This window comes from Pinus tabuliformis, chromosome 3_2 (genome assembly GCF_031772625.1).
Source record: "Pinus tabuliformis cultivar Carrire ecotype Pingquan chromosome 3_2, CPIR1, whole genome shotgun sequence".
NCBI lineage: Eukaryota > Viridiplantae > Streptophyta > Pinopsida > Pinales > Pinaceae > Pinus > Pinus tabuliformis.
Window position 1 is genome coordinate 684,082,261 of NC_142302.1, and position 24,677 is coordinate 684,106,937.

The window sequence follows — 24,677 nt, forward strand, 5'->3', positions numbered from 1 at the left end:
TATATAGAATTTGCCCATATAAGATGCAGAAGCATAAACGAAGATGTGTACAAATTCCATATACAGAAATTGTGCATATACGGAATCTGTGCATATACGGAAGATGTGCGCATATACAGAAGACGTTCTGCATCATATATACGTAAATTCCATATACATAAATTGCGCATATACGAAAACTGTGCATATATGGAAGATGTGCACATATACGGAAACTGGGCATATACGGAAGATGTGCGCGTGTCTTCTGTATATGCACCGTTTCTATATATGCACAATTTCTGTATATGGAATTTGTACACATCTTCGTTTATGCTTCTACATCGTATATGCGCAAATTCCATATACATAAATTGTGCATATACGGAAACTGTGCATATATGGAAACTGTGCACATATACTGAAACTGGGCATATACGGAGGATATGCGTAAATCTTCCGTATATGCCCAGTTTCCGTATATGCGCAATTTCTGTATATTGAATTTGCGTGTATACGATACAGATACATGAACTTTCCTGTATGTGAACATCTTTCGTATATGCACGTCGTTCATGTATCTTCGTTTATGTTACAGAAATTACGCATATACGGAAACTGTACATATACGGAAGATGTGCGCATATACGGAAACTGGGCATATACGGAAGATATGCGCATGTCTTCCATATATCCCTAACTTTCCTGTATGTGCATATCTTCCGTATATGCACGTCGTTCATGTATCTGCATCGCAGATGTGCAAATTCCATATACAGAAATTACGCATATACAGAAACTGTGCATATACGGAAGACATGCGCATATCTTCCGTATATGCGCACATCTTCCGTATATGCACAGTTTCCGTATATGCACAGTTTCTGTAACATAAACGAAGATGTGTACAAATTCCATATACAGAAATTGCGCATATACGGAAACTGTGCATATACGGAAGATGTGCGCATATACGGAAACTGGACATATACGGAAGACATGCGCATGTCTTCCGTATATCCCTAACTTTCCTGTATGTGCATACCTCTCGATTATGCACATCGTTCGTGTATCTGCATCGCAGATGCACAAATTCCATATACAGAAATTGCGCATATACGGAAACTGTGCATATACGGAAGAGATGCACGCATATCTTCCGTATATGCACAGTTTCCGTATATGCGCAATTTCTGTATATTGAATTTGCACGTATACGATGCAGATACACGAACGACGTGCATAATCGAGAGGTATGCACATACAGGAAAGTTAGGGATATACGGAAGACATGCGCATGTGTACCGTATATGCTCAGTTTCCGTATATGCGCACATCTTCCGTATATGAACAGTTTCCGTATATGCGCAATTTCTGTATATGGAATTTGTACACATCTTTGTTTACGTTGCAAAACCTACGCATATACGGAAACTATGCATATACGGAAGATGTGCGCATATATGGAAACTAGGCATATACGGATGATATGCGCATGTCTTCCGTATATCCCTAACTTTTCTGTATGTGCATATCTTCTATATATGTACATCGTTCATGTATTTGCATCGCATATGCGCAAATTACATATACAGAAATTGCGCATATACGGAAACTGTGCATATACGAAAGACGCGCATATCTTCCATATATGCCCAGTTTCCGTATATGTGCACATCTTTCGTATATGCATAGTTTCCGTATATGCGCAGTTTCTGTAACATAAACGAAGATGTGTACAAATTCTATATACAAAAATTGTGCATATACGGAAACTGTGCATATACGGAAGATGTGCACATATACGGAAACTGGGCATATACGGAAGACATGCGCATGTCTTCCATATATCCCTAACTTTCTTGTATGTGCATACCTCTCGATTATGCACGTCGTTCGTATATCTGCATCGTATACGCGCAAATTCGTTCATGTATCTGCATCGTATACGCGCAAATTCGATATACAGAAATTGCGCATATACGGAAACTGTGCATATACTGAAGATATGCATTCATATCTTCAGTATATGCATAGTTTCCGTATATGCGCAATTTCTGTATATCGAATTTGCGCGTATACGATGCAGATACATGAACGACGTGCATATACGGAAGATATGCATATACAGGAAAGTTAGGGATATACGGAAGACATGCACATGTCTTCCGTATATGCCCAGTTTCCGTATATGCGCACATCTTCCGTATATGCACAGTTTCTGTATATTCCATTTGTACACATCTTCATTGATGTTACAGAAACTGCGCATATACGGAAACTGTGCATATACGGAAGATGTGCGCATATACAGAAACTAGGCATATACGGAAGATATGCGCATGTCTTTTGTATATGCACAGTTTCTGTATATGCGTAATTTCTGTATATGGAATTTGCGCATCTGCGATGCAGATATATGAACGACGTGTATATGCGGAAGATATGCACATATAGGAAATTTAGGGATATACAGAAGACATGTGCATATCTTCCGTATATGCCCGGTTTCTGTATATGCGCACATCTTCCGTATATGCACAGTTTCCGTATATGCGCAGTTTCTGTAACATAAACGAAGATACATGAATGACGTGCATATAAGGAAAATATGCACATACAGGAAAGTTCCTGTATCTGCATCGTATACGCGCACATTCAATATACAGAAATTGCGCATATACAGAAACTGGGCATATACGGAAGATATGCGCATGTCTTCCGTATATGCCCAGTTTCCGTATATGCGCACATCTTCCGTATATGCACAGTTTCCATATATGTGCAATTTATATATATGGAATTTTCGCATATACGATGCAGAAGCATAAACGAAGATGTGTACAAATTCCATATACAGAAATTGCGCATATACGAAAATGGTGCATATACGGAAGACACGCGCACATCTTCCGTATATGCCCAGTTTCCGTATATGCCCATATCTTCCATATTTGAACAGTTTCCCTATATGCACAATTTATGTATATGGAATTTATGCATATACGATGCGGAATGTCTTCCGTATATGCGCACATCTTTTTTATACGCACAGTTTCCGTATATGGGCAATTTCTGTATATGGAATTTGTACACATCTTCGTTTATGCTTCTGCATCGTATATGCACAAATTCCATATACATAAATTGCGCATATACGGAAACTGTACATATACGGAAGATGTGCGCATATAAGGAAGATGTGCGCATATACGGAAACTAGGCATTTACTGAAGACATGCGCATGTCTTTCGTATATCCCTAACTTTCCTGTATGTGCATACCTCTCGATTATGCATATCGTTCGTGTATCTGCATTGCAGATGCGCAAATTCCATATACAGAAATTGGGCATATACAGAAACTGTGCATATACGGAAGATATGCATGTGTATCTTCCGTATATGCACAATTTCCGTATATGCCCAATTTCTGTATATGGAATTTGCGCATCTGCGATGCAGGTACACGAACGACGTGCATATACAAAAAATATGCACATACAGGAAAGTCAGGGATATACGGAAGACATGCGCATGTCTTCCGTATATGCCCAGTTTCCATATATGCGTACATCTTCCATATATGCACAGTTTCCATATATGCGCAATTTCTGTATATGGAATTTGTACACATCTTCGTTTATGTTACAGAAACTGCGCATATACGGAAACTGTGCATATACTGAAGATGTGCGCATATACAGAAACTAGGCGGAAGATACGCGCATGTCTTCCGTATATGCATAATTTCTGTATATGGAATTTACGCATCTGCGATGCAGATACGTGAACGACGTGCATATACAGAAGATATGCACATACAAGAAAGTTAGGGATATACGGAAGACATGCACATATCTTTCGTATATGCCCAGTTTTCGTATATGCGCACATCTTCCGTATATGCACAATTTCTGTAACATAAACGAAGATACATGAACGACGTGCATATATAGAAGATACGCACATACAGGAAAGTTCATGTATCTGCATCGTATACGCGCAAATTCAATATACAGAAATTACGCATATACGGAAACTGGACATATACGGAAGATTTGCGCATGTCTTCCGTATATGCCCAGTTTCTGTATATACGCACATCTTCTGTATATGCACAATTTATGTATATGGAATTTGTGAATATACGATGCAGAAGCATAAACGAAGATGTGTATAAATTCCATATACAGAAATTGCGCATATACGGAAACGGTGCATATATGGAAGACGCGCGCACATTTTCCATATATGCCATGTTTCCGTATATGCACACATCTTCCATATATGCATAGTTTCCGTGTATATGCGCAATTTATGTATATGGAATTTGCGAATATACGATGCAGAATGTCTTCCGTATATGCCCAGTTTACGTATATGCATACATCTTCCGTATATGCACAGTTTCCGTATATGCGCAATTTCTGTATATGGAATTTATACACAACTTCGTTTATGTTTCTGCATCGTATATGCACAAATTCCATATACATAAATTGCGCATATACGGAAATTGTGCATATACGAAAGATGTACGCATATACAGAAACTAGACATATACGGAATATGTGCGCATATGCGAAAAGTAGGCATATACGGAAGATGTGCGCATGTCTTGCGTATATCCCTAACTTTCCTGTATGTGCACACCTCTCGAATATGCACGTCGTTCGTGTATCTGCATCGCAGATGCGCAAATTCCATATACAGAAATTGGGCATATACGGAAACTGTACATATACAGAAGATATGCACGCATATCTTCCGTATATGCACAGTTTCCGTATATGCGCAATTTCCGTATATTGAATTTGCACGTATACGATGCAGATACATTAACAACATGCATATACAGAAGATATGCACATACAGGAAAGTTAGGGATATACGGAAGACATGTGCATGCCCAGTTTCCGTATATGCGCACATCTTCCGTATATGCACAGTTTTCATGTATGCGCAATTTCTGTATATGGAATTTATACACATCTTCATTTATATTACAGAAACTGCGCATGTACGGAAACTATGCATATATGAAAGATGTGCGCATATACGGAAACTAGGCATATACGGAAGATATGCGCATGTCTTCTGTATATGCACAGTTTCTGTATATGCGTAATTTCTGTATATGGAATTTGCGCATCTGCAATGCAGATACATGAACGACGTGCATATACGGAAGATATGCACATACAGGAAATTTAGGTATATACGGAAGACATGCGCATATCTTCCGTATATGCTCAGTTTCCGTATATGCGCACATCTTCCGTATATGCAGAGTTTCCGTATATGCGCGGTTTCTGTAACATAAACGAAGATACATGAATGACGTGCATATACGGAAGATATGCACATACAGGAAAGTTCATGTATCTGCATCGTATATGCGCAAATTCAATATACAGAAATTGCGCATATACGGAAACTGGGCATATACGGAAGATTTGCGCATGTCTTCCTATATGCCAGTTTCTGTATATGCGCACATCTTCCATATATGCACAGTGTCCATATATGCGCAATTTATGTATATGGAATTTGCGCATATACGATGCAGAAGCATAAATGAAGATGTGTACAAATTCCATATACAGAAATTGCGCATATACGGAAATGGTGCATATACGGAAGACACGCGCACATCTTCCGTATATGCCCAGTTTCCGTATATGCGCACATCTTCCATATATGCACAGTTTCCGTATATGCACAATTTATGTATATGGAATTTGCGCATATACGATGCAGAATGTCTTCCGTATATGCACAGTTTCCGTATATGCGCACATCTTCCGTATATGCACAGTTTCCGTATATGCGCAATTTCTGTATATGGAATTTGTACACATCTTCGTTTATGCTTCTGCATCGTATATGCGCAAATTCCATATACATAAATTGCGCATATACGGAAACTGTGCATATACGGAAGATGTGCGCATATACGGAAACTGGGCATATACGGAAGATGTGCGCATATACGGAAACTGGGCATATACGGAAGACATGCGCATGTCTTCCGTATATCCCTAACTTTCCTGTATGTGCATACCTCTCGAATATGCACATCGTTCGTGTATCTGCATCGCAGATGCGCAAATTCCATATACAGAAATTGGGCATATACGGAAACTGTGCATATACGGAAGATATGCACGTATATCTTCCGTATATGCGCAATTTCTGTATATTGAATTTGCGCGTATACGATGCAGATACATGAACGACGTGCATATACGGAAGATATGCACATACAGGAAAGTTAGGGATATATGCCCAGTTTCCAAGTGAGGAGTTAAATTATCCACAGATCATGGAGGAAGAAACAGAAGCAATAGATATTGGGGAGTTGGACATTCCTTGCCTGGAGTAGGCTTGTACTACAAACAATTTTGACAACATTCTAGATGGACAACTTAAGAATCTAGAGGAAGTCTTATCTCATGCGCAAAGGCAAAAATCTTTATGTATCCAGATTGGTGGCCCTTGCGACGGAAGATTTATAACCAAAGATATCAAAAAGCGAGGTAGGAAAATAGATCTCGAGCGAACAATCAGAATAGGACAAATGTTAGTGGACTCAGGCAGGTATTCCAAGCTAACCAAGTACGACAACTCTGATCATAATCCTTCCCAATGAAGTTAATCTCTTGGAATATATGAGGCCTCAATGTCCCAGGGAAAAATCAAATCCTTAAAAACATAATAAAGCAAGAAAAACCTCAAATCATTTTCTTGCAAGAGACCAAATGCAACTCAAATGCACTAGATAGATTCGCAGCAAAAGTAAGGCCAGGAAGCTTCAATGCTGCAGTGGATGCTGATGGGGCTTTCGGAGGTCTGGCAATTGTCTGGGACTCCCGTGCAATCAAGCTAGACAATATCCACGCAAGTAGGAATTTCCTACAAGCAACCTTTCACATCATCAGGACAAATATACACGGGCTCTCAACCAATGTATATTTTCCACAGGAGGCATTGCTTAAAGCCAGAATCCTTAACACTCTCTCTGCAATCAACCATGACAGGTCGCACCCTTTATGGATTTCTGGAGGAGACTTTAACATGATTACTAGGCTGGAAGAAAAAAGGGGAGGAAGATGCAGAGGAAGTCAGGAAGGGATACCCCTAAAGGAATTCTTTTAGAACTGGCTCATCGACCTACCCTTCAATAATGGTGTATTTACTTGGAACAATAGGAGAGCAGGTAAGCAGCAGATTGCTTCTCGTCTGGACAAGTTCTTGCTCTTAGAAAATGCTATTCATCTTGGTGGAGACTTTGTAGCCTCCATTTTGCCTCTTTTAGGATTTGATCACTAGCCCATCTCCCTCCATTGGTCGCGTCCTGGCAATGTGATCCACAGACCGTTCCACTTTGAGGCTTTCTTGATGTCTCATCCGGATTTCCAAGGCTTAATCAATTAAGAATGGAACAATTTTTCCCCTCCTCCAGGTTCAAAAATGTTCCAATTCCAGCAAAAGCTTAAGCACCTCAAAAGCAAGATCAAACGCTGGAATCACACTTCTTTTGGTAATATCTTCCAGGCTCAGGAAGCCCTCGAGCTGGAAATGAAGCAATTGCAACAGAGGATTATTACTGAAGGTCGCTTAGAGGACCTGTCAAAACAGGAAAAAATTATTGAAGCGCAACTCGCAGAAAGGGCTAAGCAGGAAGAAACATTATGGAGGCAAAAATCAAGAGTCAGATGGCTTAAAGATGGAGAGAAAAACACTAATTTTTTTCTAGGGGTGAATGCAACGTTCATAGCCCTGGTTCCCAAGGTGGACATGCCAAGCACACCTGACAAGTACAGGCTTATCGCACTATCTAACATAATCTATAAGATTGTCTCCAAAATCATTGCCTCCAGGCTCAAACTGCTACTTCCTCTCATCATCTCGCCTGAGCAATCTGGATATGTCGAAGGTAGGCAGATCACCGATGGTATCATCTTAACGCATGAAATAATTCATTCCCTGAAGATTTCCAAGAAGCCAGGTATGCTCCTCAAACTAGATCTCTCAAAGGCCTTTGATAGCCTAAGCTGGATGTATATTAAAAAAGTTATAATTGCTTCTGGATTTGCTGCTCCCTGGGTCAGATGGGTCATGAGCCTCATCTTTTCCTCTTTCTTTTCTATTCTGGTCAATGGTATACCCTTGTCTCCTTTTCATCCTTCCCGCGGAATTAGGCAGGGAGATCCTCTATCCCCTTTCTTGTTCGTTATCATGGCAGAAGGATTAGGCTGAAGTATTAAATCAGCTTAGCAATCCCTCTGTCTGAAAGGCCTATCCTTTCATAACTCTCCATCCTTCACACACCAGCAATTCATTGATGACAACATGCTTTTTGGGCATCCCTCGGTCCAGGAAGCCCGACTACTCAAATCCCTTCTATCGGACTTTTTGGAAGCCTCAGGTGCCTCTATCAATAAATCCAAATCTCAGATCTTCTTTTTCCATACTCCTTCTTTAACTTAGGCAGCTATAGCCCGTATTCTAGGATTCTCCATTGCTACCCTCCCATCCAAATATTTAGGTGCTCCTCTGACTGCCTCAGCCCTAAAGCACTCCTCTTGGAAAATCCTCTTAGAGAATCTGGAGGCGCGGCTATCCTCTTGGACTCACAGATCTCTAAATATGGCGAGTCAACTTGTCCTCATAAAAGCAGTACTTCAGGCTATGCCGCTATACCTCTTCTCCATCCTTGCAGCACCCAAATGGGTTCTCAAAGAAATCAAGCTTCTCCAAAGATCTTTTCGTTGGGGAAGTAATGGTCACAAGCGAAAGTGGGCTCGGGTCAAATGGGACACTGCTTGTCTACCAAAGAAAGGGGGTGGTATTGGTTTAAGGGATCCCCCTCAAAGCAATGAGATCATGGGAGCTAGAATCTGGTGGAAATGGCTTACGCAGCCTCTCACCCCTTGGGCATCTCTATGGATGGCTAAGTATACAAGGAATTACCCAGCGGAGGAACTAATAAGAATATTAGAGGTTAGCATGGGTTCCCTTATATGGAACTCGGCCAAGCAGCACAGGAACCTCATTCAACAGAACAACTTTTGGGAAGTGAAGAATGGAAACCCTGAAAGATTTTGGGAAGATTCATGGCAGTAGATGCCCAAATTAAAGGACGAAATCCCTCTTACTCAACCCTGGAGCAGGAGATGTAATCTTATGACAAGGTGAAAAACTTCTATAGAAATTCACCAACCCAAGAGTACCTAGAATGGCTCAAGGCGGATCAGATTTTAAGACAGGGCTCGACACAAGTCCAACGAATTCTAGACACAGAATTAACAAAAACAAGAATTCAACATTCTAATGAAAAGGACATTCTTCGGTGGGGATATGAAGAAAGAGGTACCTATTCTACGAGAGAGTCCTATAATATCATTATCAAGGCACATACAGTGAAAGATCCTCTCTGGAGCATAATCTGGGACCCTTCCATATGGCCGAAAATCTCCACCTTTCTCTGGCTCCTATGTCATAACAAGATTCTCACGTGGGATAATCTCAAAAAGAGGAACTTTCATGGGCCCTCAATATGCCCTAATTTCAGACAAGAGGAGGAAACCATCAAGCATCTAATGTTGTCATGTCAGACTGCACACAAGCTCTAGGAAAAGGTCAGTTTCCGCTACCAAAATGAAGGAAAAACTCATGGAGACACCATTGCCACTGTGCGCAACTGGGATCATAACCCTTATCAAAGCAAGATTTTAAATTTCCTTTGGAAGCTCATTCCGGGCTTTCTCATGTGGGCCATATGGAAGGAGAGAAACAGCAGAATATTTAAGGATCACTCTATGCGGCTGGAAGATATCTGGAAAATAATCTGCCAAAATATTGAGGAAACCATATCTCTCAAGACCTGGTATCAGGAGGATATCCCAACTAACCCCCAAGAACAATCCATGTGGACCAATTGGAACTTCTAATGCAAGCAAGAACAACTTATCAAAGGAACAAAGCCTCTAAGGAACCATTTACCTGAGAAATGGTTACCTCCCCCTATGCATATGTACTAGCTAAATTTTGATGGCCCCTTGAAAGGCAGCCCAGGAAATTTAGGCTTTGGAGGGATTTTCAGAGATCACAAGGGGGCTCCTCTTTTAACCTTCTTAGGTTCAAAGGGATGGGATAACAATAACTCAGTAGAACTAGAAGGTCTCTGGCAGCGACTAATTCTTGCGCAAGATAAAGGTTTCTTCCCGCTCATAATCGAGGGCGATTCCCAGATCATCATAAATATGGTCACAAAAATCGTGCAAGGATCCTCCTCTGGAAAAGTGAGCAACAGCTGCAGAATGGCAAAAAGGCTTGAACTTATTGAATGCTGGCTATCCTCTAAAAGAGCGATCACTTTAAATCATATTCGAAGGGAAGGGAATAAAATTGCGGACTTACTTGCTAATATGGTGGTTGATTGTAGGATGGATCTTCATGTTGGATCAATTTCAAGCCTAGCATCTGAATCTCAACTCACGGATTACAACAACCTAGTGAAGAAGGAAATGCAACAGGAGGAAGGAGAACACCCAGATGTGGGTGAAATTAATGAAACATAATGAGCTTATTCATTGATGGACAGGCTGGGTACTGCCAGCTGCACCTCTGCGTGGCTTCCTAGGATTTCACCCGATGCAAATTGGATAGCCTTAAGAGAGGTAGATTTGGAGGAATGTCTGCATTAATGGCTCGCTTCGTCCAAGGTGATGCTTCAGCTATTATATTCATGGTGCTCTGTTTTATCCTCTCCACAACTTTTTCTCAGCCTCCATGGTCCAGGTTTTGGCCTACAGCGGGTCTGTGGTCTCGTTATGCTGAGGGTCGTGATCGTAGGCTAGTCTATGCATTTGGTGGCAAGCTTTTAATTTCCCCCGAGTTTCAAATTGGGTTGCACTCTCAGGCTCGTCTTGAGTGAACGAAGAGGTCCCTTGTGTTGTTCTATAGCCCTCTAGCCATTGCCCCTGGTCTCATTGTGCGCTCCCCTCACCGTGATCAGGAGCTCAGGACCAAGTGTCGTAAAATGGTCAAAATTGAAAGTGCTCAGAACTGATTGAAACCTGAACGATCGGATAGAGCTCGTCTTCCCGATTCCGGTGCCGCAAACGGTTCGAAAAACGGTCGTCGTATGAGGAAGATATGGCCAAAAGAATAATTTGCCCAAAACATTAGAAAATTTGATTTTTTTTTTTTAAATTAAAAAAGGAATATTCCGAAGAATATTCCTTGAAATATTCCAGGGAATATTCCCTTTTCAGCCACCAATCAGAGGGCGCCATGTGGCAGGCCCAAAGGGCGCCACGTGGCCCCAGATGACGTCAGCAGGTTTTTTTGGGCGCATGTTAAAAAGAGGATTGGCATGGGCCGAGTTTGAACCCGCGACCTCTGTCGTGCAACTACAAAGGTTTACCAACGCGCCACAACCAATTGACTTGCTCAAAGGGCGGAGCAATATTATTTTAAATTTTAAACATTGCGGAGCGGGAAAAGCAAAGGGGGCCAGCCCCTAAGGGCCAGCCCGCCCTCCATATGACCTCGACCCGGAACCAGGAGCTAAGCACTAACCGCCAGCCCAAACGGTTAGCACGCAATCCGAGGCAGACATTTATTGTAACAACAGTTCAGTTGGCGGTGGAATCGGCGGAGCGCCAAATTTGGCGGTCCCGCCATATTTGGCGGGCCTAACTGGCCGTCACTAAAGTTAGCTGGGGTTTTGTTAGGCCAAACTGGCAGTTGGGAGTAAATGGCCATAACTTTGGCTAGGAAAGTCCGTTTTGGACGAATTTTTTTTTGATTTTGGGTCTCTTCGACCTTCTGAAGCCATTGGCATAGGTTTTACAGCCATTTGAGGTCATTTTCAGGTGTTTTCTCTTCGTGGAAGTTCCAGGAGCCACCAGGGCCAAATCAGTTTGGGAGCTGCATCGGGAATTGTGCAGCCAATGAATGTGGAACGAAGGTCATTCCTGAAGGTTTCCAGCCTTTTGAATCCATTTCTACAGCTCGTTTTTCCTTCTGAGACATTCTTCTCACTGTTTAGCTTCAGGGAAGCTTTCAGGGCCACCAAGGCCATTTCAGGGATTGAGCTGTTTGGGGGCTATGTTCATCCGTTTTAGGTGATTCAAAAGCCTATGTCTGCTATTTTCGACCTTCTGAGTCTAATGGAAGAGGTTTCAGAACCAATTGAGGTCATCTTCACCTCGAAATTCTCCATGCAAGTTTAAAGAGCCACTAGGGCCAATTGGGGAAAGTACTGTAAAAGGTACAAAATTCACTGTTTAGTGTTTGGGAAAGAGCATGTTTGGCTAATTCCTATCTTCTGATTCTATATTTACAGTCAGATCTGTCCTTTGAGACACCCATATTCTTGTATTAGCCTTTGTAGCAATTTTAATACAAGAGGACAAGCCTAGTTGGAGAGGCTTGGTCCAGCAGATGTAGCCCAGGAGGGGGTGAACTGCTTTATCATTTTGATGTCTTTTATTTGCTGAAGATGATATGGTAAACAAAACTGATATAAAGTTTTAAACAACAAAATATACATAACTTGCATACACACATAATCACCTATTCAGCTGCAGAAAGTTGTTTGTCTTATTCCGCAAGACCTTAAACTTCAAGCATGTGTATGTCAAAGACTTCTAAGTGTTTACTTGTTTATTTCTTTAGGCAGAGCCTGTAGAGGGCCAGGTAGCCTCTGGAACTCATCCTCTCTTTAGAGGTGACATGTCCAGTGAATGCCCCTACAGTCTATCTCTGTATAAGAAATAAGAGGTTTACACATTTTTAGAGGTCATTTGGAGTGTCTAGCTCACAGTTGAAATTATTGGAAATGGATACCTTGCACCCTTAAACAAGTACATTCCATTTTCAGATCACACCGCCTCAACATGGTTCGTCAGAGTATGAGGAGTCGCTCCAGGGGATGCCGAGGTAGCCAAAGGCGTTCGAAGGTTAGTAGTTCTGTGGATCCTGCCGTGCCTCCTGTTACTATCCCCTCCTCTCCGGTGGTTTCGCCTCTTCATAGCGCTTCTCGCAGGCCGACCCTGAACAGTGCGTTCTAGACCACTCACTTCAAAGTTAAGAGCAATCTCAGTAGGCCAATGATCACCACTCATATACAAATTATAATAATTTAATATTGGCTATACAAATTATAATGTTTAATTTTGAGAAATAAATATTTATTTTTAAAATATTTATAAAAAATCAAACATTTAATTAAATTACTCATTAAATAATCTAAATTAATTTAGACACAACAATTTTATATACAATTTATCTGAACTTATAATTTATAACCTAAATAACCAGAACTAAACTACCTTATAACAATTATTAATGTATTATTTTCAATTTATTATTTATAATAAAACTTAAAAAATATTAACCAATATTTAATAACTCAAACTAACTTCTCAAATTAATTACATAACCTCAGATGATTTCACAATATCGTATGGATTTTCATTCAGTTATGAAAGTAAATTCAATATAGAATCTAGGATGAAAAGTTATGTATCATAATAACATGGAATGAATGTTGCTATAAACATTAATCACAATATAAATTATTTATAACAATATGGAATCAATGTTGCTTTTAATATTAATTACAGATTAAATGGATAGAAAGTTATTTATCATAATAATGCGACGAATGTTGCTCTAAACAGTGATCACATATATAAATTATTTATAACAATAATATAGAATCAATGTTGCTTTTAAATGTAAATTATTTATAATAATTACATGGAACCAAATTTGCCTTCAACATTAATCACATGTTTTTACAACCCAAATTTTCTAAAAACCTATAAATAAATAAATAAAAAAAACATTATTTTATTATTTATTTAGTATTCCACACACAAAAGCATTTGACCCATATCATTGGTTTAGGCCGGACTCATGTAAGTCCACATTGTAAAAGCCATTCACATTTGTTTAATGTTTTTTTTTAAGATTTATCATATATATAATAATGGCTAAAAGTTTATTAATGATTATTGGTTAGAATTTTCTAAATTAATATTAATTTTAGTTATAATTTTTTACAATTTTTTTTAATTTAGATAATATTGTTTTAATTTTTATATGAAGTTAGGAGATGTTAAATTAATTATATTATTAAAAAAATATATAATTAATAGAATTTTTTAGGTTATTAATAATTAGGGTTCCAAAGATTTATATATTTCATAAAAACAAAATTAAGATGTAAATTTGTAAATTTAATATTTAAATTTTATCTTTCATGATATCTTTTTCTGTAATAGAAGTTTTTGCTAGCATTTTAATTTTATGATATCTTCCTTATTGCTTCTTAGAGCATTAAGTATGGGCTTGGAATAATAACTAGATGATATATATTTGCACTATGTGGTGGACAATACAGAAAGCAAGGAGATATGATGTGATATCAAATGATTAGAGGTTTTTCTAGAGAGAATGTAGAAATACATGCACATATGGAGAGATATCTATTAGACAATGTCATTATTGGAGATAGGGGAGAGCTAAGGTGTTTCTAAGAAGTGGAAGCAATATATGACATCACCTTTAGTGAGTGTGTAAAGGTAGTGTGAGAGTCATACATCATGAACCATGAAAACTAGTCGTAAATACCTAGAAATAAAGTAACACAATTGATGTGTTACATCATAGAAAATGTTCCCATGAAATGATTGACAATATCAAAAATGACATAACATTATTATAATGACACCCATGATAATCTTATTTGACACAAATAAGATGGTGTCTCCCAGAATGAAGGGCGACTAGAAAAGATAAACCTTAATAAAGGAAATAGAGAGCAAATTCTTTTTATTTTTATGTCCATCATTAACTAAACCACATGATTTAAATTTTGTAATTAAGAATAAAGATAATTTAAAGATAATTTAACAAGCTCAAACAGTTCAAGGATCAGTGATAAGTACTAGCTAGGAATCTAGTTTAGTTGGATTCTCTACATCAATCACATCTTCGTGAGGTACAATAAATGCAAGTAGCTTGGAGTATAATGTTCTAATGAAGTGTGTAATATTGAAAAAGGTAGCATTGTAAAAACTTTAGTATTTGTCCGTGTGGGACGGGAACGAAAAGCAACGTAGGTGGTCATTAGATTAGGAAAAAAAAATTGAAAGGACACTTACCTATAATTTAATTTTATGTTTCAAATATGATGAAAATACCTAAATACGAACATGTATCTGTTGCCCATTACAAGGTCCAGAAGAGTTATTTTACAGTCCTAATGCAATTCAGAAGAGGACAATCACATAAGATTACAAATAATCAGATCTGGGATTCGATTGACTAAATTAATGATCACTTAGTTATATTATTGGATGATTTATGTTGTCGTAAGGATTGTTTAAATATTTTTTTGTAAAAATTACTTTGGTATATTTGCAAATGAGACACCGTTATTGTCAAAAGTTTTAAGAGATGGCATGTGAGGATATAGGCTAATAGTGAATTTTTATTTATTTACTTTTAAATTTATTGTTGTTTGTCGGAGCAAATGTTAAAGGGAATCCATGCTCGTTAGATTTTAGACTATTAATAATGGATGTAAATGATGTTATCCTATATTTTAAGATTAAAACTTTATATCAACCGAAAAAGAATGAAATAATTTAGAAACTCACGAGGTTGTTACTCTATTGTTCATAATTTTTTTAAATATAAATTTGTTAATAATTCATTTCTAAAATAATTTTGCATTTTTTAATCTAAAAAATATATGTATTGTTTATATTTTTTTCTAAATATATATAAATAGTCTATTAGTTAATATAAATCGGGAGTATGTTTTAAGTTATTTATGTTTGGTTGAGAGTTTGTTTTTCTAGGACATAAAGAAATAGGTTATCAGTCGCAAGTAATTCTAGCTAGCTTCCATATTTTTTTAAACAATCACCTTGTATTTGCTAATAACAGCAAGTAATGACTATCCCACTATTAATTTGACAGCTAATAATTCCTCACTTTACAACAATAAAATAAAAAATTGAATTATTGAATTAATATTTAATAATACTTTTAATTATTATTTTTCAATTTATGTTCTATACCCATGTAAATTTGATAATGCTCCTAATTATATTTGATAATGCTTCTAATTAAATATTTTTCCTGTAACCGTTTCTCTATCAATATAAATTTGAATAGATTAGCATTATAAACATATGAGGGGCACAATAAACAACCTCCTGCAACATCTTATGCCCTCCCACAACAGTACAGAAAGTAGTTGACATCTTCCTTTCAACAATTACATGTTTGATCTTGAAATATCAAATAAATCTATCTAATAAGCAAATTCAATGACAAAGGTTGGTCAAACAAATCCACATATTAAGAAAATTCAATGACAAGCTTGTTCGCCAGAGTATATTTCCAAATACTCAACGTTGATTTCAAATATTTGACAACGAGGATATTTCTTTCACCAATTGCAAGGCTGATCTTGCTATATCAAGTCAATACATATATTATGTAAATTCAATAACAAGGTTGTTCTCCCGAGTATATTTGCAGAAATTTAACATTTATTTCTAAGATTCGAGCTTGTAACTTCCTCCAATCACAATTTGCTGGAATGTTTAGCCTTCAAAGTAGCAAACCTAGTGGGTTTAGTGAGCAATGCTAGTTGAGCATATATGCTCTATGTATTGTTTGCGTGACTTGAACCCACGTGCTTTCAAGTCCTTTGGCTGATTTTGGTCCTTTTAACCATAGCATCAACATTTATCTTTCTTGTTTTCTGTGGAAATTAAAACATTATCAATAAATATCAAAATACACATAGATATAATGAAAATATGCGGACCATGTAACGAATATGAAAAGACAATGCATTGACTAGCTATCAATAAATATCAAAATCTATAAATATATAATGAGAATATGGGGAACATGTAACGAATATGAAAAGAAAATTCATTAACTAGTCATAAAAAAATATGTCAATGTTATTATGAGCTAAGATATGTAGTATATAACTTACCTCTCTTAATTTATCTTGAAGTCTAGGTGAATGCCACAATGGTTGAGGAGAATGTGATTTTTGTTGAGTATCATGTCCACCATCATACATGTGCAAAGGTGTTTTAGGAGATGTATATTCATTACTCTGAACATTAGATTATACATAGATATAAGTATGACTCAAATAGAATTAAATGTAAAAATATGCTAAATTTATAAGAGTATAAATAAATATAATCTTACCTTGCATTGTGACATTGGACGTGAAGATGGTTCTAGCATTTGAACCATTTCATTTCCATTCTTCTTAAGACTTCGACAAGGGGTTTTCATCGATTGTGATGGTTCCAAAGGGAACACCTGCACCATAAATAAGAAATAACACACACACAGATACAATCAAAACAAATCAAGGATAACGATATACAGTACAAAACATCCATTTCTCATCCCATCATTATGGTAAAACATAACAATTTATATATTAATGTTTTTAGTGGAATAGGTTATATGGATTAAAAACTTACTGGCCCAATAACCCCTTGAAAACCTTGAATCCTAGGTGAGCGCCGTAATAGTTGGTGGCTTGAACTTGGGGAATTTTGTTGATTAGGCTATGCATGTCAATAACAATGAGAAATTGGTATACAATTATAATACATATAAATATTATTTAATGTTAAAATGTCTAAAAAATTAATATATGCAAAAAAATGGACTCAACTGTGTTGTCATTGTCCTGATTATTTTTCATCAAAGTTTAAGATATGGTTGTGCCCATCTAATCCTTCTTCCCCCACATCATCAGGAACCTCAGTCCTTACTTTCTCTTTTAAAGCAATGTCTATGCACTTCATTGTCTCCATACATCTACGAGGTAGACTCTGATCCCAACGTTGAATTTTTTCACAAATCCTTTGCTTTGAAGTATCATTAAGCTGATCAAATGTAACAACTGACTGTGAAAACAAGTTTCAATGAATTTAGTCCACAACAATAAATTAATATTAATAAAAAACATATACAAATAAATACTAATAAATACTTACAGCTGAAATAATTTCTTCATTGACAATATTAATAAAAAAGCATATACAAATAAATACTTACAGCTGAAAGAATTTCTTCATTGACAAATCTTTTATATGCTTTTTGTCGTGCATGACATAGCCTTGCATCTAAATCATATTATATTTTGGCATTTTGCCTTTTAACTGCACTTGTAGATTTGACCGCCCATGTAGCATTTGCATCTCTTACTCGACCTCTTTGACGTGGAGGAATTGGTGGGAGATTGTGGGTGATAGCCCGATGATGATTAAGGCCAGATAGCTTAGATCGACTCAAGTTCCCCGCACAACCACCAACAAGACAAGTGAACAATTGCTTGGTGCCTTTGATAGTTACCTCTTATGTCTATTTTCCTCCATTTTCTTACTTCCTTATAAATGAATATGTAAACAATAGTGTTGTTAAAAACATCATAAAAACACTTTAAAATAAAAATCAATATTCATATCTATTTTTTTGTGGTTACCATAACTATCAACTTTTATAAAATATAGGCCAAAATATTTACAGCATATCTACTACCTTCCCTCCAATACCCTTATAGGCATATCTACTACATTAACCCTTATAGGCATATCTACTACCTTCCCTCCAATACCATGGTCATTAAACTCATTTTTGAGGACTCATTTTTTAGGACAGTACTCCTTTTCAGCAACTGCACCTATATTATAATTTAGTTGGGTTGGGATGAAAGTTGGGGTGCTTTACCTTTGGTCTCAACTATAACCGTCTACATTAACACTTACAACCATATTTGAAACTTTCTTTTAAACACCCTGCACATTAAACTGATTTACCGAGCAAGCATTCCTTTTCAGAAACTGGAAGTAATATTATACTTTCGCTGGGATGGGCGGCTCTTGGAAAATAAAAAAAGAGGGATTAGATATTATAGTTAATTTATAATTTAGATTAGTTGATGATGAGATATATGGTTAAGATATTGTTTATAATTTTTTTTTACTAAATTTGTGTTTCACTTAACATGACAGATTTACGACTTAGATACAACTCTCAAAATTCTCATAAAGACACGAATAAGATATTGAAAACATAAATATATACTCATAAAGACAGAAATAATAAACAGATAATATTAAAACATAAATTTATACATATCGTTGTGGCATTTTGAACATAACTTGAGTCTTCGAAATCAATAAAGGCATAACAAACTCTCGTATCCTGTCTTTGGATCTGATGATGCACTCCTAATTATCCTTGTTGACTGTGGACCATATGAACACCAATAACTGTACATAAAAAAATTACTACAAATTAGATATAATATTTATGCATATTGAAAAAATTATACGTATCTTGAAAAAGCATATAGAGACTCACACACTGTACTCCAGGTATGTTGAGTAATTGGTGTGTGTGATATCCTCTATTCCTCTACTTCGATGTTTCTTAAGAAGAAATTGAGTGGGTGGACAGAAAACATATCTATTTGTTGTGACTCAACTTTTTCTGTAGATGATAAAAACTTAACACATAAATTCTCTTGCAGTTGTCGAGCCTCGCTTATAAGCCTTATGACTTCTCCCTCGCCCAATTTAGTGACACTCTTAAAATTTTCGCATCCTTGGGCTCTCCAAGTAGAATTCTATCGGGGATGTCCATTTAAGAGAACTATGGCCAACAATTTAATTAGGAACAACCTCAACCTAGCATGGCAGTGTTAATGCCATTATGACTACACAGAGATCCGGAAATAATCCCAACACCAGAAAAGAATCAATAGAAGGGTATAATCAGTTCATATCGGAACTGAGTTAATCTAATGAAAACAATGCAAAACATGGCCTATATCGATGTGAGAGACAAACTACCTGCTGTGATATATGTAAGCCGTGGAATTTTCTCTAATCTAGCAGAAGGACATGGTGCATCGATCTTCAAATCGATAAAATTAGAGGTGATAGGAGGGCCCTCTATTGAATGGCCATGCCATATTGCATTTTCTATGTTTTTAGTCTCGTCTTATGAAGAAGATTTTTGATACGGTAATAAATTCTGTAAGTTTTGTTTCTTTATATTCGGTGGCCCTTTTTAGACTGGTTACAGGAATAGCTCTGAACATTGTGTATGTGGATGGGAAGCTTAGTATATCTTTTTATTTTCACAAATATGGGAGAGATATGTATAACATGTACTAGTTTTTATTTTCTAATATAAAGTTAATATTTTTCTCTTTATGGAAGAATAGAATTGTGAATTTAAATTATTCTAAATAATTTTTCTAGTGTATAAATAGATTCAGTGTTTTATTAAAAGACAATTGAGATACCTAATTTATGCAAATTATATCACAGAAACATGAAATGTTAAGAACTATCAAATTTGAAAATTAAGATTCTAAGAAGTCCCAAATTTCGATGAGAATAATTACCCTAAAGAAGACAAAAACAACATCTGATAATTAAAATTACATGAACTTTCTTTTTGAGATAATTAAATAAAACTGAAATATTTCCAAGATTTCATGGATAAAATTGAAGTAAAACCATTATTCTCAGTTTTACCCCTAAATAAATATGAAATCTACCTTCAAAATAAAAATATAAACATGACACATAATGTGAACAACTTTTATTTTTGAAGAATCGAAGAAAGCGTATTAAGAAATGGGAAAACTGAAAATATAATCACATACACTTGTGTTCAAAGAATTTAACCCTCCTTCCAGAAGACAATTATATAGAAATCTGAGAACAAAACTATGATTATAGTATAAAATCAATTTCTGAATCGATTCAAATGACAAAATACTCATGTGAATCTAATTACGAATTTCGAAGAGATCACAAAAACGAAGCTCTATAAGTAGTAAGTAGTATTTATCAGACACCCTCATAAAACTTCCACAATCTCACACCCGACAAAACCAAATTCTGAAGTACAGAAGTGTAACAGTACTGTGGCTATCAAATTCTCCCATACCGTTCAGCTACGGTAGTTCCTATTTCAGACCCTATAGCATTCATTCATGGTGTAAAGAGATTAAATAAAACTAAAGAGCTCTTGTGTGGTTTTTCTCTGTTCTGTAGGGCGAGAGCGAGTCCTCCTGTTGTGAGAGAGAACAACAGAAACTACATGAGCCCTGGATCAGGGATACCCATTTCATTAGCAGAAGTGTATCAGGATGCAATTTTTTGGTATATTTTGATTTATTCATGTGTTATTGTCAATTACAGAATGAAAAAGTTCGAATAGCACTGGAAGAGAAGCGGCAGAGACATTCGAGAGCCCTGTTATGTCTATTTGGTTTCAAATTAGATATAGATGTGGATATTGTTATTCTTTTCCATTGGTTTCAGATTTCTCTTCTAATTTACAGAACATCTAGCATGAGAGGGCTTTGCATTGTGCAAGGGTAGAGTGTTACCAGTTTCGAAGCGGTGCAGGGGATCACCAACGTCTGTTCACCGTTGCTCTGCCATGCTCCTGTTCAATGGTTGCAGGGTCTGAATTGCCGGTATTAGTCCAGAATCCGATAACGTATTGAGTCTAGTTGGTGTATTGGGGATGGTTGGTGGAGAGTTTATGAGCCTCGAAGCGGGGGTTGGTAAACCTCATTAAGACATCAAATCGGAGGCGGGCAAAAACACCGGCGCTGGAGGCGGGCAGAAACACCCATCGCCGGAGCTGGGTGAGGGGTATTCGCGGGAAGATAAGAGATGGATGCATGGATGCATGATCAATGGTCACGGTGATGTCAAGCTCCTGTCAAGTGAGTGTAAGGATGGATCATTAATAATGTTATAGGGTCTGAAATAGGAACTGGCAAACAGTTCCATTGTCCTTCCTTGCTGATGATAAACACGCAACGGTTGCTCTTTTGTCGTAGTCTATCTATTATTAAATGTTGGAAAGTTTGTTACAATCCTAAATTGAAACCTATACAAGTTAAATTAGCATAGTTTAAAGAGTAAATTAATTTGGAAAATAATAGAAATTTTGGTAAAATTATGATAAAATTTTGTAAATGTTTTTAAAAATGTTGGTTATAATTGTTAAATTTTGGGATTTTGAGTATTTTATGGATTTTTGATGGTGCTGAATCTATTTCACTCTTCTGATTTTTTTAATTTTTTTTAGTGATTTCCCTAAGAAATCTATTATCTTAATAAATTTGTGGCATTTGAAAACAAGGTAATTTAAATTTGAATGTGCTAGGAATTAAAGATTATTGAGTGTTAAGTTTCAAATACAATCCAACACTATTCTTTAACAACAAAAATAACAAACTTTGCTATTAAAAATATAAAAACCAGTATATTTGTCCGCCATTCGCAAGTGCAGAAGGATCAGGATAGTAGAACCCCTCAGGAAAAGAAGGGAGCCAACATCATGCCACCACTATCAGCACGATATTAATACCATCTTGAGAAGTAGCGATTCTAAGTGATTCTGAGTTTGGACATGGCGTCCATCATTGAGTCGAGGGATCTACGAATGTGTTGAATGGATGACTTATGGAAAGTGCCCATGAGATAGTCAATGTTATTTAACGAGTTTGAATGGATGATATTCACAGTGTAGGGTTAATAATAGATAGTGAATCCCCATATATGTTAAGAGAAGGAATATCTGAGTTTGGACATGGTGTCCTTTGTTGAGTTGAAGGATCTGCGAATGTGTTGAATGGATGACCTCCGGAAAGTGCCCATGAGATAGTCAATGTTATTTAACGAGCTTGAATGGATTATTTTCCCAGTGCAATGTAATAATAGACAATGAATCCCCATCTATGTTAAGAGAAGGAATATTCAGGAATTTTGCAAACCACAATATTCCGAATTTTGGGGACCCTATCTATAAGCAGCCATGATTTTTCCATTATCTACTGCAACCAATATTTACGAAGCTATAGCTCTATTAATGTACGTGGACAGTATATGTTAACCCTTATATTTTATACTTACCTAAATCCAAGGGCATTGTCAAGGATGGAATTTGACAGGTAAATTGGCCATCATTGCGTGATTTGCCAGTCAAATACATGTAAGAAAATTGTGAAACCTTCAAGTTCCTTTATTGAAACTGTGAATACTACTGAGGAGGTGTGTCAAATTTGACGAATGCGGTTGTTTTGAAATTCCAACCCTCGATTGGATTGTGCACAGTGAGACACAACCCCTTGTCGCTCTTAAGGGACAATTTCGAAAGAATATATGGCCCAATGAAGGTCGAGAAGTGGGAGAGAACTGAGATTAAGGAATATTGGTCATACGAAATCTTCTTTTGTTGGTTCCTCATTAATGGCGGTGTAGAAACTCAACACTCCCTATGTGTTTCGTGGCATGTGCTTAAATCTAGCGATGTGTCTATTTACTAACACCTGCGGGTTTTGGTATAACGACAATCGTGACTCTAAGAAGTGGTATCAAATCCAGAGGTCTCGAGTTCGAAACACACTGGGCTCACGTTGGGGGCGAGATTGTTGGCTCCCTGTTAATGGTGGTGTAGAAAGTCAATGCTTCTTGTGTGTTTCGTGGCATGTGCTTAAATCTAGCGATGTGTTTGTTTACTAACACCTGCAAGTTTTGGTGTAACGGCAATCGTGACTCCAACATCTTTGAGGTGGAATATATTGCTTGGATATCACATTTTAAATGAGTACAATTACACTAATTGTAGCACCATAAATTTAAGGAGTTGAAATGTCTTTAAGTTCCAAACTCAAATTTAATGTCGGGCATAATATTAGTACAATTACACTAAATATGTCACAGGAGGATTGGGTGGAATTGCAATTTTATTTTTATTATTATTATTTTTTTCTTCAGTATGAAAAAAGCATTATATATATCCAAAATATATTCAGTACATCTTGCATTGAATAATGTCAAAAGCCATCATAGTACCTCTAATACTGTATTCTTAAGATTGATCCCTACTTGTCATCACAAAATAATGTTGTTTAAATTTGTGACTATGTACCCAGTGGTATTAATACAAAGAAACAATTACAATCATATCTCCGTTTTTATCTAAATAGAGAGCAACCAAGTATCTGTGTGTAAACTATGTTATGCACAAGCAAAGAAAAGAAATAAAAAGTGTCAAAAGAAAAACCACTAGAAAATATCAAAAAGCAGCATGTATCATATGTGTTCTCCTCCAAAAAAGTTGATGCTATTGAGGAAAAGGAAGCACCCTGACATATACTATGTTATCTCCCAACTTGATTTCAATGTGCATCCCATCCAAAGCATCTTATAGCCTCTTGTTTGATAAGTGATCTGCATTTTGATTGAAGTCTCGTCCAATATGCATAATCATTGAGTCTCTGAAAGAGGCACAAAGATTCTCGATTTGATAGCACCAGCCATGGAGCAATGGTTGGTTTACTTTTGTGAAACCCATAGCATGCTCAATAACAATTAGATGTTAAGATACCGTGAGAACCAGAGAAGACCCCATAGAGCCATTTCTTCAGCCTTCATATTCTTACCTCTGCAAGCACACCAATGGACCTAGAATTCATGCTACTTTTATATAGAAATCCAAAAACCACAAACCACATTTGTTCCTTTGTGCCGCACCATCAAAAAATTCAGCCGAGTACTCCATTATAGGGCCTGCCTT